General features: G+C 52.8%; 1 protein-coding gene and 1 non-coding gene across 3 annotated transcripts in view; one reads left to right on the forward strand and one right to left on the reverse strand.

Moving 5' to 3' along the window:
- The window catches only part of AGAP1 (ArfGAP with GTPase domain, ankyrin repeat and PH domain 1), a 557314-nt gene that overhangs the window by 62130 nt on the left and 478760 nt on the right, over positions 1-16424 (forward strand). The window lies entirely within an intron of this gene.
- On the reverse strand, positions 15725-15809 carry TRNAH-AUG (transfer RNA histidin (anticodon AUG)). The gene has a single exon. It is a non-coding gene; the product is annotated as a tRNA-His (tRNA).

The following is a 16424-nucleotide window of genomic DNA, read 5'->3' on the forward strand; positions in this document are numbered from 1 at the left end:
GGGCCCTGCACGGAGAGAGAGAGGAGGGTAGTGTTGAGTGTCTGGGGTGTGTTAGGCACTGTGCCAGCTGCTTCCAAGTGTCGTTTGATTGAAACCTTGCTACGACCCCCGTGGAGTAGGTGCTGGTGTCGCGCTCCCAGATGAGGAAACTGAGGCTGGGGCCAGTTGAGAAGCTTGCTTAGGTCGCTTGGCTATAAAGAGAAGCTGGGTGATCCGCCCAGGTTGCTGGCTTTCAAACCCACGCCTCTTCCTGAGAGCCTGTGTGTTGCTGCTGGTATGCAGGTCCCTGCTTAGGGGAAATGATCTCCGGAGAAGTCAGTAGGGCTTCCTCTTGGCAATTACCTTTCATCCTTCACGCTGTTTTCAGCCCACACAACCTTTTAAAATCTGTTTATGATCTTGACCCTGGCCTCTATTCATCGACTCTTAAAGTGGTCCAGCTACTACTAATGACCGAGATGTGACATCATATGACGCTTTCCTTGGACCGATGAATCGGGTTTAAATTATAGCCTTGCTTTTGAGCAGTCAGACTCTGGGGGGATGCTGTTACTATTACGGAGCGTTATTTTGTACAGAGATTGACCTTGTCTGACATACAGGAGGCCTGGGAGGCTTCTTGGTTCCTCCATTGGGGAAGGGGTGGGGCGGGGAGGGGGGGGGAGATTTTATTCCATTTGCACAGGGCAAATACCCGAGACCGGCTTTCTTCAACTTCTGTGGAAGTTTCGGTACTTCTGAGAATGCCTTCAAGTGCCCCTTCTGAACTTAGGTTCTCGTGTTGCACACGCATGTTACACGTCGAGGGCCTGCCTGCTGTGAGCTGACTCAGGAGCAGGCTCCGCTCAGATCCTCACCAGGGCCTGGCATCACCCCCTGACGACACTTTAAACCAAGATAGAGGAGTCCCGCTGAGCTTTGTGGTATTTGGTTTAAGGGAATTAAAGGAATCCTTTTAAAAGGTTCATCTGTTTACCCTGTTCCAACGCCGTGACCGTGGCGGGGGCGTCCTGCCCGGCACCCTGGGCGCCATGACCGTGGAGGGGGCTTCATGGGAGGAACTAACCGGCATTTGTGTATTCGGATGTTATCATGAAGACGCACGTTTCTTAGTTATTCGCGATGAAAGTGTTCTTATGAGGCCATTGTGAAGCATCAATACCCAAGCTCTTCATGTTGTTGATATTTACAAACTTTCAAAGGATATTATATGAGTGAGCTATTTATTGCCGTGTTTTAGTATTAAAATTTTCAAACACAGAAATGGAAAGGATTTTACGGTGAGTGCTTGTGCACCTGCGACCTGGATTCTACTGACTGTGGACATCTAACTGCCTGCATGTATGTCCCCCCCCCATTATTTTCTTCCTTCCTTCCTTCCTTCCTTCCTTCCTTCCTTCCTTCCTTCCTTCCTTCCTTCCTTTCTTTCTTTCTTTCTTTCTTTCTTTCTTTCTTTCTTTCTTTCTTTCTTTCTTTCTTTCTTTCTTTCTTTCTTTCTTTCTTTCTTTCTTTCTTTCTTTCTTTCATTTCCTTCCTCCCTCCCTCCCTCCCTTCCTTCCTTCCTTGTCTTTCTTTTTTTGATGCATTTCAGAGTCCACTGCAGACTCAGTCCACAACCCTCTGAGTACTGTGGTGAGTGTATCACCTGTTACTGACTTGAGTTGCACGCTGGTTACCAGGTGTTTTTCCTTTTGAGAGAAGCGTTTGTAAACAGTGAAATGCAGAGGTTGTAGGTGTGCCGTTTGATGAGTTTTGACACCCGTTTTATGGTACGAAACAGAGGGCCGGGTTGTCAGCGATGTGGAGCGGGGGTGTTTCATCTCCGTGTCTCAGCTTTCTGTCGGGGAGACTCTGCTGGAAGAAGCCGCACGTGGACGGAGACCCAGGCAGAAAGCTGTTCGCGTCGGACATTAGTGGGCCTAGAATTCCCTGCCCACAGGGCCCCCGCCTTAGTCTCCTGGGGCTTCCATAATAAACTACCATAAACTCGGCTGAGAAAAAACCCGGAAATTTATTCTCTCTTAATTCCGGGGGGCCAGGAGCCAAAAATCAAGGTGTCGGCAGGGCTCCGCTCCCCGCAGAGGCCTGCCTTGCCTCTTGTGGCTTCTGGCGTCTTGTTGGCGGTCCGTGGTGCCCCCGTGGCTGGGAACTGCATCGCCCCAGTCTCGGCTCCATCATCCCGTGGCCTCCTTCCCTGGGCATCTGTCAGGTGGAGGGGAATTTTGGGGGGACGTTGTCCAGCCCCGTACGGCCCGAGCCCCGTCTCAGGGGCTGCGTAGCTGTGTGGCCTGCCCCCCGACCCAGGCCCGCAGGCAGCTGCTGGCGGAGGGTGTAAGAGCTTGGGTGTGTGGGCTGGGGTCTTTGTCTCTCTTCTTCACTGTCACAGTTGAGTCAGAAGGATGTTTAGAAATGAAGATCCTGGAAAAAGGTAGAGAAACTGATGAGAGAGGGCCTGCCTTGCCAGGAGCCCCTTGGTCCCAAAGGAAACCCGCACTGGGGCCTCTCTCCGTCAGGTTATTTCCCTTCTCAAGGCCCCGTGGCTCCCTCCCTGGCCTGGGAGGCGGGCACCGGGCACCATTCAGTTTGGGCGGCTGCCTCTTTGTCTTCCTGTGTTATCTCCGGGCCCTGGCCCTCCGCACCCTCCGGTCACCTGTCCCCGTCCCCACACTCCCACGCATCTGGGGCCTTTGCTCCTGTTGTGCTCTCCTCCTGCCCCCCTTCCCTGCCGGGCCTTCTCTGCTGTCCGGGACCTTGCCCGCTCTGTACCTGGGCTGTGTGTCTGCGGGTTGGAGGTCATCTGCCAGTAGACACCGGGGGGCTCTCTGCACCACGTTTGCAAAGATCGTGCCTGCAGCCTGCTTGCCAGGCCATCCCATTTTGTGGGACTGTTAGACAAACTAAATTCTCAACCGGAGATCCAGGGTGGGGAGCCCGAGCGGAGAAATTTCCGGAAGGTAGCTTTGGAGCCAGCACGCTTGCTGGTGTCCGAGAAGGGCTGGGAGGACGCCCTCTGGGAGTTTGTCCCGAGTTGTACTGGGGGACGGGGTGGATGACATCGTTGGTGCCCTTTGTTCTCTGGTGCTCTGACTCCGGGAACTTCCATATGGACCTTGTGATGGCTCCAGTGCCACCACGGCCCCAGGTGGCATCCTGAGATGGTTGTCTGCAGGCACCAAGGTCAGGTCGAGGCCCCTGTGGGTCTTTGTCAAGTTGGAGGGCAGGGCGGTGGTGACCAACCCACGTGCATTTCCACCCGTGTGGAATCGGAGCCTCTGTGTATTAGCTGCCCGCCCTCTGCCAGCGCTGTGCTGGGCACTCACACCCATTCTCTTGTTCCGTTGACCCAGGAACCCATCAGAGTGGTGCTCTCCCTGTTGTAGTTGGGAAGGAGGCTGAGGTTCACGGGCAAGGGTAAGACGTGTCCCAAAGCCACTAGCACTTAGCGCATGATGGGCACCGGTGGGTATGCGTCGGACGAGCGTTGACCCGGAGCGGCAGAGCCATGTCTTGGACACAGGAAAGAGACGTCCTGTGTGTGTACTGGGAGAGAGGATGTGGGTCACCCCCATCACCGAGCATTGTGCCCGCGTTTCCTGTGGCTGCCGTAACCAGTCATGGTGCACAGGAGTTCTTGAGGTCCGAGGTCCTTAAATGTCCACTAGGCTGCGTTCCTTCTAGAGGGTCTAGGGGAGAGTCTGTTTACTTGTCTTTTCCAGGAAGTTTCTGGAGGCCAGCATTCCTTCTAGAGGGTCTAGGGGGGAGCCTGTTTACTTGTCTTTTCCAGGAAGTTTCTGGAGGCCAGCATTCCTTGGCCCTGGGCTCCTCTCCTTCTTCAGAGCCAGCCTCGTGGCATCCCCCAGGCTGTCTTTGTCCCCTTGTCACATTGCCCTCCCTCTGACCCGGACTCTACTGTTCCCTTGTGATTACAGTGGGCCCACCTGGATCGCCCAGATTGGCTTCAAGGTACTTAATCCCACCCGTGATACCCTTTGCCACGTGAGGCGACCTGTCCACAGGTTCCGGGGACTTGGAAGTGGGCATCTCGGGGGCCCGTTACTCAGTCCACCTCACGCTGTGACAAAGGCTCTTAGAGCAGCGACACTCAGACCAGGCATCCCTGTTCGTATGTTCTCATTTACTCTGCCTGGCAAACCTTCCAAAGTAGGCTTTTTATTCAGTTTTACGGACGGGGAGACTGAGGCTCGACTCTCGGGGGCCCCGTGCAGTAAGGGCAGAGTGGAAAGAGAACCTGGCGTCCCATGCTTCTGAACCCAGAGTTCTGAAACAGCCCGGGAGCAGCGCTTGTGTGCAGATTCAGGGTCTCAGAGGAGGGATGTCGCTGGAGGGTTGTACCTGCGTACTGGGTGCATCATGCATAGCCTCCCCACCTGAGCGAGGCTCCTGGCGGCTTCTTGGTCACCTGGTTTCCTCCTGGATCCTGTTGGTGCAGAGACGGAGTCGTGCGCATATTTACTGCCCGGGCTGCCTGCGTCCAGAATCCCCATTGCTAATCAGGACCCCAGAGTGGATGCTCTCATCTTCCAGATTGGTGCTCTCTCGTCACCCCCTTAATCAAGTAAGTGTAAGGTGCTCGTAGGATCAGACATTAAAGCCGGAACTGTACGTGTAAGGGAGCGACTCACCCGTGACTAGAGATCTGTGGGGAACCAAGTCTTCTTTCCTTTGCCTCTGTCAGTTCTCCGTCCCTTTCCTTCCTTATCTCTGTTTCTTTGAAGGGTTTTGCTTTTTGAAGAGGAAGCCAGTGGGGAACTACGTTTCATTTTGTCCAGAACCGAGTCTGCAGACTTCCCTTCCATTGAGACTTTGCTTTATTGCTGGGCTGAGCCTGATTAGAAGAGTTTGTGATAATTGTGTTCTTCCCGGAGCTGTTTGTTTCAGTGTTCTTCTTGGGGCAGCGATCAGCGCTGTCTGTCCGGTGTCCGTCCTGGGGCAGCCATCGACGCTGTCTGTTTCAGCGTCTGTCCTGGGGCAGCCATCATCGGCGTTGTCTGTCTCGGTGTCCGTCCTGGGGCAGCAGTTGGTGCCGTCTGTCCTGGTGGGGAAGGTACATCAGACTCGCAGGCAGCCGTCTTGCTTGTCTGCCCCCACCGCACTGGAAGGCATCTGTGTCGGGCCTGGGTGGGGAGGGATGTTTGTCCCACAGCAGCTTCATTAAGGCTGGTCTTCGTCTTGTTGGCTGAGAGGAATGTCAGAGCCAGACCTTCATCTTACAGCGCCTGAGAAACCCCTTCTTGCGAAGGATGATGACCTCGCACACAAACAAACTTGGGTCCTTTTCAACATAGCGCATCGTATGTCAGCACACCTTTCATTCTTGCCTTGGAAAGATGTAGAGAGAGAAGGGACTCGTTACTTGAAGATTCTTTTGATTCTTTTCCAGGTGAGTTTGGAGTGGTTTTGCGGCTGCTGAATATTCAGTGCTGATCTTTGGCCATTATGTTAGAGACGAGTTTTCAAAATTAATTTTGTTAGGGTGTCCCATGATTCTCCTGTGCCCAAAGAGTGCTTGGATTCCAGCTTCACTGAACCTCAGTTTCTTCTTCTGTAAAGTGGGATTAAGGGCAATCCTCTGGTAACTTTCTTATCAGGATTGAGCGAGATGATGCATGTAGGTGGTTAGGACAGTGCCTGGTAAAATAGTATTACTCAAGAAGTCTTACTATTTACGGTAAAATATTTTAAACTATGTTTCTATATTAAGCCTCGCATCCACCACTATGGTAGCCATTAGCCACACGGAACAATTTAAATTCAAATTAAAGGACAAATTCAGTTCCTTAGTGGCACTAGCCACGTTGACTGTCCAGTGGCCGCGTGTTTCTAGTGGCTACCACGTTGGACAGTGCAGATAAGAACCATTGCCAGGATTGCAGAGCTCCGTTGCCCATTGCTGGTCTGGCGAAGGTTGAGGTATTAGCCACCCGAACTTCTTTGTCTGTACACGAATTTCCTCTCTTCTCCAGTATTTATTTTACTTGGCAAACTCTTTTGTGTTACAGGGGAGTTGTGAATCTTTGTTTGAAAGACAGGTTTGGTTTTTTTTTTTTTTTAGAAGACAGAAGGATGGATTGGCTTTAAGAGGCCAACAGGGCCCTATGGTGATGTCAGTAAAGGATGTTGGTAAAGGAAAAGTGACCTCCCTGAGGCCTGGCGGGCTGGAGGTCCTCTCCTCCAACACTGCTCTGGGCTCAGCCTCTGTTTGTGTTTGAACGTCAGCGTACTTTGCTCGGCAGCTGCAGTGAAAGGCGTTAACCACAGAGCATCGCTGAGAACCGTCAGTGGGGCGGGGAGAGCTCGCCCTTGGGTGCTCCTTCGCTTTCCCTGTGGGCACAGGCTCTGCCTGCCCCTGGCATCGCCTGGCCCATCTTCATGGCTGCCCACACCTGTGTGCACGCTGCACGGCACCCCCTGCTCATAGTCCCATCATTCCAGGGACGGCGTTCGGGACGACCTCTGTAAGTTGCCGTTGGCTTAGCATCTCCAGGTGTGTGCCCCCCGACAGGGCTGTCCGGGATCTCCTCTGGGGTCTGCGGCTGCCACCCCTGCAGGCGTCCTGGCCTCTCTCCACAGTGCCACCTGTGTGGCCTTGTGAACCCAGGACCCGGTCCTACCTGCTGTGTGTGGGCTGGGGTACTTCTCTAGGAGATCGGGGGGATGTCCGTCAGCTGGGTTCTGCTGCTCAGCCCCTTCCTGCCCTCCGGACTTCCCGCACTTGCACCGTTTGCCCCACGGTCCCCGACACCCCAGCACGTGCTGCTGCGTTTCCTCCCGTGGGTGCCACCTGGTCGCGGCCCAGATCTCCTCTCTCTGGGGAAACAGTGACTTCCTTCCCCATCCCCTTGGCCAGAAGTCACCTCTCAGCCTTTGAAATGCTACCTCGGCCGCCTCTCCAGAGCCAGATTATCACATGTGTCACGTTGTTGACATCAGCCCTGCTCACAAGGACCTACTGTGTGCCGAATATGTGCGGGGGGGGGGGGGGCGGGCAGACCGAAGCCTGGCCCTGCGGGGGCCCCCAGACGTGGCTGTGCCGGCCGTGAGCACATGTTCCGCGTGACCTTTTGGACCAGGAACAGATAGATACGCGCGAATCAATAAGGAGCCACGCGACGGCTGCCAGCAGGCCTTTGCTTTCTCCTCCCGTCCTTCGGGTTGTCCGTGTACTTACTTAAACCTTTTCTTTTTTTTTTTTAAAGCATTTTGTCTTCATCAAGTCTTTCCCAAAACATTCAACTTAATTTTCAAAGGAAAAAGTCCTCTTCAATTCTTATTTAATCAATGTGTGTAATGTTTAACCAAATGATGTAATTATAGATACTCTTATTAAAACTTCCATTGAATCGATGTGTGTAGCAGTTAATTAAGTGATGTAATTACAGTTACAAGCACGGTGGGGATACGGAGGTTTGGAAACAACGGCGAGGGTCTTGAGGACCACGTTCTCCGCTGGTGGGTCTGAAAGGGTGTGGGAAGCTCAGCCACCAGCCCTCGGCGTGGGTGGGCTTGGCAGGTACGTCTTAAGAGGAAAGGGCCCCTGTGAATCAGCCGTTAACCACATGGCATATGAGTTTCTGAAATCCCGTTCTTCCTGTGCCTTGTCGCTGCGACGGGCCAGCTCAGAGGCTGGGGTCTGTGTGGAGCCCCCCTGCCGAAGCAGCTCCAGGCAGGAGCACCTGGCCAGTGGGTACTCTGTTCAGCTTGACCGCACTCCTGGCGTGACCTCCCCTTCTAGCCCGACCCTTCCTGTGCTGGCCAGGAGCCCCTGGCTTTGCCGAATCCCTGGTGTTGGCTTCTCATGAAGATGGCCTGAGCAGCTTGGGGCCCTGTTCACCGTTTCGTATGCCTGGGCTCGGAGGTCCGGCATCTGCCTGGATATCACTTAGGAATTGTAATCTGCTTAGTAGCGCTCAGAATCATTTTTAACTTTTTTTTAACATTCATTTTAGAGACACAGTGTGAGTGGGGGAGGGGCAGAGAGAGAGGGAGACACAGAATCTGAAATAGGCTCCAGGCTCTGAGGCGTCAGCACAGAGCCCGGCAAGGGGCTTGAACTCCTGGGCTGTCAGATCATGACCTGAGCTGAAATCTGACACTTAACCGACTGAGCCACCCAGGTGCCCCCCTCTTTTTTTAAAAAAATTTGTTTTAATGTTTATTTGCTTTTAAGAGAGAGAGAGGGAGAGCACAAGTAGGGGGAGGGGCAGAGAGAGAGAGAGACAGACAGACAGACAGAACCCAAAGTGGTCTTGTTATCAGCGAAGAGCCTGACGTGGGACTCGAACCCAAGAACCGTGAGATCATGACCTGAGCTGAAGTCGGATGCTCAACTGACTGAGCTACAGAGGGGCCCGTAGAATTATTATTATTATTATTATTATTATTTTTTTTTTTTATATTTATTTTTGGGACAGAGAGAGACAGAGCATGAACGGGCGAGGGGCAGAGAGAGAGGGAGACACAGAATCGGAAACAGGCTCCAGGCTCCGAGCCATCAGCCCAGAGCCCGACGCGGGGCTCGAACTCACGGACCGCGAGATCGTGACCTGGCTGAAGTCGGACGCTTAACCGACTGCGCCACCCAGGCGCCCCGAATTATTATTTTTTTTAATGTATATTTATTTTTGAGAGAGAGCAAGAGCAGAGTAGGGGCAGAGGGAGAAGGGGACAGAAGATCTGAAGCAGGCTCTGCTCCGTGCTGACAGTAGAGAGCCCTATGTGGGGCTTGAACTCATGAACCGTGAGATCATGGGCTGAGCCGAAGTTGGACACTTAACCGACTGAGCCACCCAGGCGCCCCGGTAGTGCTCGGTCCATGCTGGGTGTTGAGTATTCACATGAATGCATTCTGGAACCTGAAGGGTTTGGGGCTGGATGGACTGTTTCCTGTTCTTCTTAAGCGTGACTGAGGAGTCTGTCATTCTAAAAACACCTCTTTAATCTCCACCCTCTGCAATGGGCATTCAGATCTAATGAACTGAGACACCAAGCGTGTTCCTCTACCTTCACGGAAAGACATAATGGATTGATTTAATTGTATGTGTTGTGCAGTTTTGTTTTTTTGCTTTGCTGAACGCATAAACTGTTTCTCGAAATGTAATTAGTTATGATGCACGATCTGATAGGGATAACAAATTACAGCCACCCGTGGAGAACCTTTTATGACAGTATAGTCTCTCTTTTAATAGTGGCTCTCAGGTTATGCCTTTAGATCTTTATAGACACTTCCCACCACTGAAGACTTAGGTGTCCTTGACTGGACAGTTCTCATTGGACTCTTGGGAAAATGGAGAATTCTGTTTTCAGGTCCATTTTGGTGTGACAGTGGTGAATATCCCGTGCATGTGACTCAGGTAAGGGAAGGTCTTTTGCTTTCTGAAGAGACTGTGTCAAGAGCCGTGGCGAGCCCAGGCAACCAGGAGGGAAAGAACAACCAGAAGGAAAGAAATGAACCCAAACGAGGCCAAGTGACTAATTTTGAATGTTTTCCGAGATCACCGGATTAGGATCTGAACTTTTGAGCAGTGACTTAGAGAACGAAGAGGCCGTTGGAATGGTGCTTTCCCACCCGTTCAGTCATTATTGAATAAAATGTAGCGAGGTGTAACGGTTCCCTAAACCGGGGTTGGGTGCGGTGCTCGCTGATGACTTGCGTTTGTATTTTAACGCACGTTAGAAAGAAAAGCTTGGGGGGCGCCTGGGTGGCTCAGTCGGTTGAGCGACCGACTTCAGCTCGGGTCGTGATCTCGCGGTCCGTGAGTTCGAGCCCCGCGTCGGGCTCTGTGCTGACAGCTCAGAGCCTGGAGCCCGTTTCAGATTCTGTGTCTCCCTCTCTCTGACCCTCCCCAGTTCATGCTCTGTCTCTCTCTGTCTCAAAAATAAATAAACATTAAAAAAGAAAAGAAAGAAAAGCTTGGGTTCCTAAGCGACCATACTTAGGGTACATCTCAGATGTGGAAAGTTTGCGGTTGGCTGAAAGGGTGGGTAGCACGGCTGGCATTTGACATGAAGGTAGGTTGTGATGCTGGGTGTTTGGGAACAGATCCCAGGAAGCGTGATTAAGGCTGAGCCTTTTAAGGACCAATTTTGATTCTAAGCCGCAGGAGAAAATATCGGTGAACGCCCACCTCGCGTTGTCCCTGTCACTTCTCTGGTTTGGTGACCGGCACACTCCTCGCAGGTGCAGTGACATCAAGGCGCTTGACCGAGGTGATCCTTAGACATGCTCGTTCCTTGCCTTGGCCCTGTCCCTCTAACCCGCGAGATACAGCTGCCTTTGGGAGAGGTGGAAATGCACAGGCTGGCATGTTTACTATTAGGGAAGTTTTGTTTTTTCTTTTTTCTTCTCTCCCTTCCTTCCTTCTTTGTTGTTTATTTCAGAGAGAGAGAGAGAGAGAGAGAGAGACTGAGCATGAGTGGGGAGGGGCAGGGGGAGAGACAGAATCCGAAGCAGGCTCCAGGCTCTGAGCTGTCAGCACAGAGCCCAGCGTGGGGCTCGAACCCACAAACTGCGAGATTATGACCTGAGCCAAAGTCGGACGCTTAACTGACGGAGCCACCCAGGCGCCCGTATTATGGAAGTGCTCTTTATTGAAAAGGTTATTTTCAGCTCTTTCTTTCCACGTGGACGTTAATCGTAACCGTCTTGTGTTTCTGGTGCCCTTTTTCTTCCTATCACACAACAGCCACCTCATTCCTGAGATTGCGGAGGGAAGTCTGTCTCCTTTGAATGATCTGTTGATATTAGATAAAGCATGCCCTTCTTTCTGTTCTCTTTTCAAGGAAGAAGCTGGGGGAAAGCGGCATTTTATCAGGAGGCACGCTGTGCCCTCACGTGGCTTGTCGGGTGCCCTTCCTCTGTCCTAGGGACCCAAACTCCCTGGTTGTTACTGCCAGTCTGTGAAAGCCCCTGGGTGGCAGAGATTTGCAGTAGATGCGGTGTCCCCCCAGGGCTTTGGGGGGGACCCGGCTTCCCAGCTGTTGCCTTGGGCTGTGGCGCTTACTGATGGGTGATGCTTCCCTCGTGTGCCGGCACAGGGCGGGGGGCTGGGGGGGGGGGTGGCCAGGCAGGCACAGTCCTGGGGATCCACGGTGTGAGTGTGCCGGCCGACCCAGGCAGCGAGCTGTGGCTCAGGGAAGAGGTTTAGGAGGGGCTCAGCCGGGGCGGGGCTGCGGGCCGCTCTGGGGTGTGGCCGAGTGCTGGTGCGAAATGGTTTAGGACAAAGAGGGCAGAAAGCAAAACACGTGGGAAAACCGGCAAAGGCCAGGACGCTTGCTGGTTCGTATGGTGTGCCATCTGGGGGCTGGTAGCCCACCCCTGACGGGTCCGCAGGATGTGGGAGACGTGAGGTTAGCTGAGGTGGTGGGTGGGGCCCACGCACACCCCAGTCCCGGCTCGCCGCTAAGGCAGGTGCCGTCAGTGGGGAAGGAAGGACACGAACCTCACATCCTTTTCTGTTTTTTCAATCTCTTGGAGACGTCTAGGGGAGGACGTGCGAGGTCACGTTGAGGGGTACCCCGGCCCCCGTTCCTCCAGCCTTCCCTATAGAGACGTGCTGTCGGCTCCTGCTGCCACGAGTCAGACGGTGGTACTGTGACTTCTAAGAAACGTGTGTGTGGTCATTCGGACGACCGAAAGTGTAGAAGTATATTTCTGATTCGTGCACAGTTCCCCAAACCCTTGGGATTTCCAAGGTTTTCTTGGAAGTGTGGAGTTGATGCCTTTGTTGCCTTAATGAAGTGCCCCCTCCCTGTAGGATGGGCTCCCTGCGGGGGGGGGGGGCAGGTAAGACTAGAGGGTTGGAACTTCCAGTCCCACTGCCCCCACCTCTTGAGAGGGGATACGGTTGGAGGTTGGATCAATCGATCATGCTTATGTAAGGGACCCTCCATAAAGTCCCAGTAGTGTGGGGTTCCCAGAGCTTTCGGGCTTGTGAATGTGTACACACTGGGAGGGTGACCCCTCCCCCCCCCGCCAACTCCACTAGGACAGAAGCGCCTGTGCCCCAGACCCCCCTCCCCCACCACCAAGAACTTGCCTTGTATGTCTGTTCATCCATGTCCCTTGTCACAACTGTTAATAGGCTGGTAAATGTGTGTCCCTGAGTTCTGTTAGCCACTCTAGCAAATCATTCAGAGCTGGGGCAGGGATGGTGGGAGCCTCTGATCTGTAGCTGGTTGGCCAGGAGCACAGGTGACAACATGGGCTCACTGCTGGCATCTGAGGAGTGTGTGTGTGTGTGTGTGTGTGTGTGTGTGTGTGTGTGTGTGTGTGTGTGTGTCTGGGGGGACTGAGCCCCTAATGTGGGATCTGACACTGTCTCCAGGTAGACAGGTCAGAGTTGAGTTAAACCATAGACACTCAGCTGATGTCGCAGAGAATTGCTTGGTGTAGGGAAAAACGTCCCCGTGTTTGCGGACTGGAAGTGTCGGGATTGATGTGTTCTCTGTGAAGGGAAAGGAGACACACAGGGTAGAAAGACGTAGTGGGGAAGAACTGTGTTATTTCCTCCACAGAAGGAGGGGAACATTGAGCTTTTTCCACTTTCCTGGGCTTCCTTCAGATGAGCCGCACATAAGTGGCCTTCTGGTCCCCCCTCTGCTGCACACACGCACCACTGAGGCACGAGGCCCTTTGCCATTCCGGCCATCCTGGATGGTGCCCACGGGTGTGCTCGCTCCAGTGCTCCTGGTGCCTGGGCCCCTCCCTCCTATTAGTCCTGCCAGCCTCCTGCCGGCCTCATCTCCCGTCCCTGGCCTAAATGCATCTTCCTCAAGGAAAGAATTTATATTGTTGTCAAATTTGGGACTTTTTTGACGTCACTTAGCGCATGTGTCCAGTGGAAATCGATTGTGAACCACGCGAGGCCTTTAAAATTCTCCAGTAGCCACATAAAAAATGTGAAAGAGACAGGCGAGATTAGTTTGACTAATACATTCTGTTTAATCCAGCATATCTGCCGTATTATCCTTCTGACCTGCAAGTATACGGAACTTAGTAAGGAGGCATGTTCATTCTTTTTTGGCGTTGAGAGCACATCCTGGTTTGGACCAGCCACGTTTCTTTTCTTTTTTTTTTTTTTTTTTTTTTTAATTTTTTTTTTCAACGTTTATTTATTTTTGGGACAGAGAGAGACAGAGCATGAACAGGGGAGGGGCAGAGAGAGGGAGACACAAAATCGGAAACAGGCTCCAGGCTCTGAGCCATCAGCCCAGAGCCCGACGCGGGGCTCGAACTCCCGGACCGCGAGATCGTGACCTGGCTGAAGTTGGATGCTCAACCGACTGTGCCACCCAGGCGCCCCTGGACCAGCCACGTTTCAACGGCTCAGAAGCCACGTGTGGCTGGTGGCCCCCGTATCGCACAGCGTGGCCTCGGAGTTTTGGTTCAGTTGCATTCTTGTGACCCTCTGCCCAGAGCCTCTGCCCGGAAGGACACTACCTCTTGGCGAGTGCCCTCGTGGACCAGACTCGTGTATTTGTACGGAAGTCGTCTGTAGCTCCCGCATCCCTTGCCGGGCTCGGTGGTGGCCCCGGTCCTTGCCGCCCAGGGCACGGCGGTGTGGCCCGTGGGCAGGCAAGCGGTTTGCCGCCCCCGTACCCCCACCGCGTTAATTTTGTGTGGCCGGTTAACTCGGAGCATTCTGCACGTTCGCCAAGTGGGGAGTATGTGCTGGCACCCCGTGATGGCTCGGCTAATTGAGCCGTAAACAAAAAGTGCATTCAGCACAGACGTGTCGGCTGCCTCCTCCAGGAGAGAGAGTAGGTTGGCTATTCCTGAAATGTAATCCCTCTTTCAGCCCTGCACAAAAGCCTCATGTCTGCGGGGCTTGGGACCTGATAGATTGCCTTTGTACTGATGGAAAAAACCCAAACCGGGGCCTGGTGTGAATAGGGTTGTTTAGGGGAGGCCCCTGCTGCAGAGGCGGGCGGCACGGCCGGGTGCCTGGCCTGCACCTGAGCCCGTCCCAGGTGTTCCGTGGTGGGGACTTCAGGCTGGTGGTCCCCGCTGTCTGACTGGAGCTCTGGGAGCCCCAGCACGAGGAAGCCTTTGTCCTGGGAGCCACCCTGCCTGCATCCTGAGACCCGGGAACGCTAACACTAGGGCCTGCCGTCCTTGCTACTCCTGGGGTCTGGTGAGGAGTCAGGGACCAGATCGAGACCTTTAAAGTGATAGCGAGCACACAACATGTGAATGTACTTCGTGCGTCTGATCTGTGTGCTCAAAAGTAGGTAGAATGGAGGGGGCTGCATGGCTCAGTCGGTTAAGTGTCTGACTCTTGATTTTGGCTCAGGTCATGATCTCAGGATTTGTGAGATTGAGCCTCTGTGTCAAGCTCTGTGCTGACGTCGCAGAGCCCGCTTGGGATTCTTCTCGCTTTCTCCCCCTCCCCCTCCCCCTCCCCGTCTCCCCCCTCTGTCCCTTTGCCCTTCCCTGCTTGCACTCTCTTTCTCTCTCTCTCAAAATAAGAAGACGTTTTTAAAAAATGGGTAGGGGTGCCTGGGTGGTTCAGTCATTTAAGCTTCCGACTTCAGCTTGGATCATGATCTCCTGGTCCGTGAGTTCAAGCCCCACATCGGGCTCTGTGCCGACAGCTCGGAGCCTGGAGCCTGCTTTGGATTCTGTGTCTTCCTCTCTCTCTGACCCTCTCCCGCTCACACTCTGTCTCTATCTCTTTCTGTCACACTCTGTCTCTTTCTGTCTCTCAAAAATAAGTAAACATTAATAAAATAATAAATGGATAGAATGGTAAAATTAATGTTACGTATATTTTTGCCACAGTTTAAAAGATGACCATATTTTAAAAACGTCTGTGTTGAAGCCCAGTAGTTTTTCAGTGCTTAAGGTCAAAATTATACACCTGTCGTGTATTTGTATCTGCCTCCCTAACAGAAATTTCAACTCTGCATCTACGTGTAGGGACAGATCTGTAAGTTACTTCTGTTTCCTCTGATAGAGTAAGAGAAGTGTTTTACTGGCCAAAGTGAACAGGTACTCAGTTTAATAATCTTGGAGAGAGAATCAGGAAACAAAATTACCGTCGTGAAACAGCTTTCCTCATCACTTGTCACAGCGACGTGTTTATTTTCCGGGCTTGTTCACTAGAATAAAACCTTAGTGTCGGGGCACACTGTGTCCGCCTGCCCAGCGAGGCCTTCAGGAGCGAAGGGTTTCTTTCCTCTGTTATGACCAACGGCTTCTGGCGAGCTGGGCTCTGCTTTCTCCTTGCCAGAAGCATCGAAGGCCTTACCGGGAGGTCAGACAAGGAGCGTTTGGGGGCGGTCAGGCCACCGTCCTGAAAGCAGCCGTTGTCGGCACGTGAAGGTTTGCTCATTGGCAGGTGCTTCCTGGTTAAGCTGACCCTTCACCCCGGCGCCCCCGTGGCCACAGACCTCTTCCTTCTAAACGCCTTCTTGGGCCCGGCACTCTTGCGACAAGAGTGTCCAGCTTTAGGTCACGCCCCCTCCCCAGCAGGTGAAGTGGCACTTTTGTTACTGCCATTTTTTGTTTTTTAATTATTGAGGTAAAATTCACACCCCATAAAATTGACCATTTTATTTTATTTATTTATTTATTAAAAAAAATTTTTTTTTTAACGTTTATTTATTTTTGAGACAGAGAGAGACAGAGCATGAATGGGGGAGGGTCAGAGAGAGGGAGACACAGGATCCGAAACAGGCTCCAGGCTCCGAGTGGTCAGCACAGAGCCCGACGCGGGGCTCGAACCCACGGACCGTGAGATCATGACCTGAGCCATAGTCAGACGCTCAACCGACTGAGCCACACAGGCGCCCCTAAAATTAACCATTTTAGAGGGAGCATTTCAGTGGCATTTTGTGCATTCACAGTGTTGTGCCATCACCATCACCTCTGTCTACTTCCACGGCAATTCCGTCTCCCCCAAGAGAAGCCCGTACCCATTAGCATCACCCCCGGCCCTCGGTGGCCACCTTTACCCATCCTGGACGTGTCAGGTTGATGGCACCGTGCACCATGCGAACTCTTGTCCCTGCCTTCTTTCACGTAGCGTGGTGTTTCTGAGCTTCCTCCGTGGTGTTCCTTTTTATGGCCGAGGACGACTGTACGTGGTCGGCGTATCCACGGATCCGCCGCTGGACGTTTGCGTTGTTCCCACCTTTGGCTGTCAGGAGTGGTGCTGCCCTGTGTATGCGTGTGTGTATATGTTTGTCTGAGCTACTTGTTTTCATTTCTTTAGGGTGTATTGATAGCTGAGTCATCGGCCCTGTGGGAATTCTACGTTTAACATTTTGAGGAACCACTGCTGACTTTTCCCATTGTTTTTAATAAGGTATTAAAGCAATTTTTTTAATGTTTGTTTATTTTTGAGAGCTGTGAGCGGGGGAGGGGCAGAGAGAGAGGGAGACGCAGAATCCCAAGCAGGCTC

Source organism: Puma concolor, chromosome C1, assembly GCF_028749965.1.
Source record: "Puma concolor isolate L17-30 chromosome C1, mPumCon1.1.hap2, whole genome shotgun sequence".
Taxonomy (NCBI): domain Eukaryota; kingdom Metazoa; phylum Chordata; class Mammalia; order Carnivora; family Felidae; genus Puma; species Puma concolor.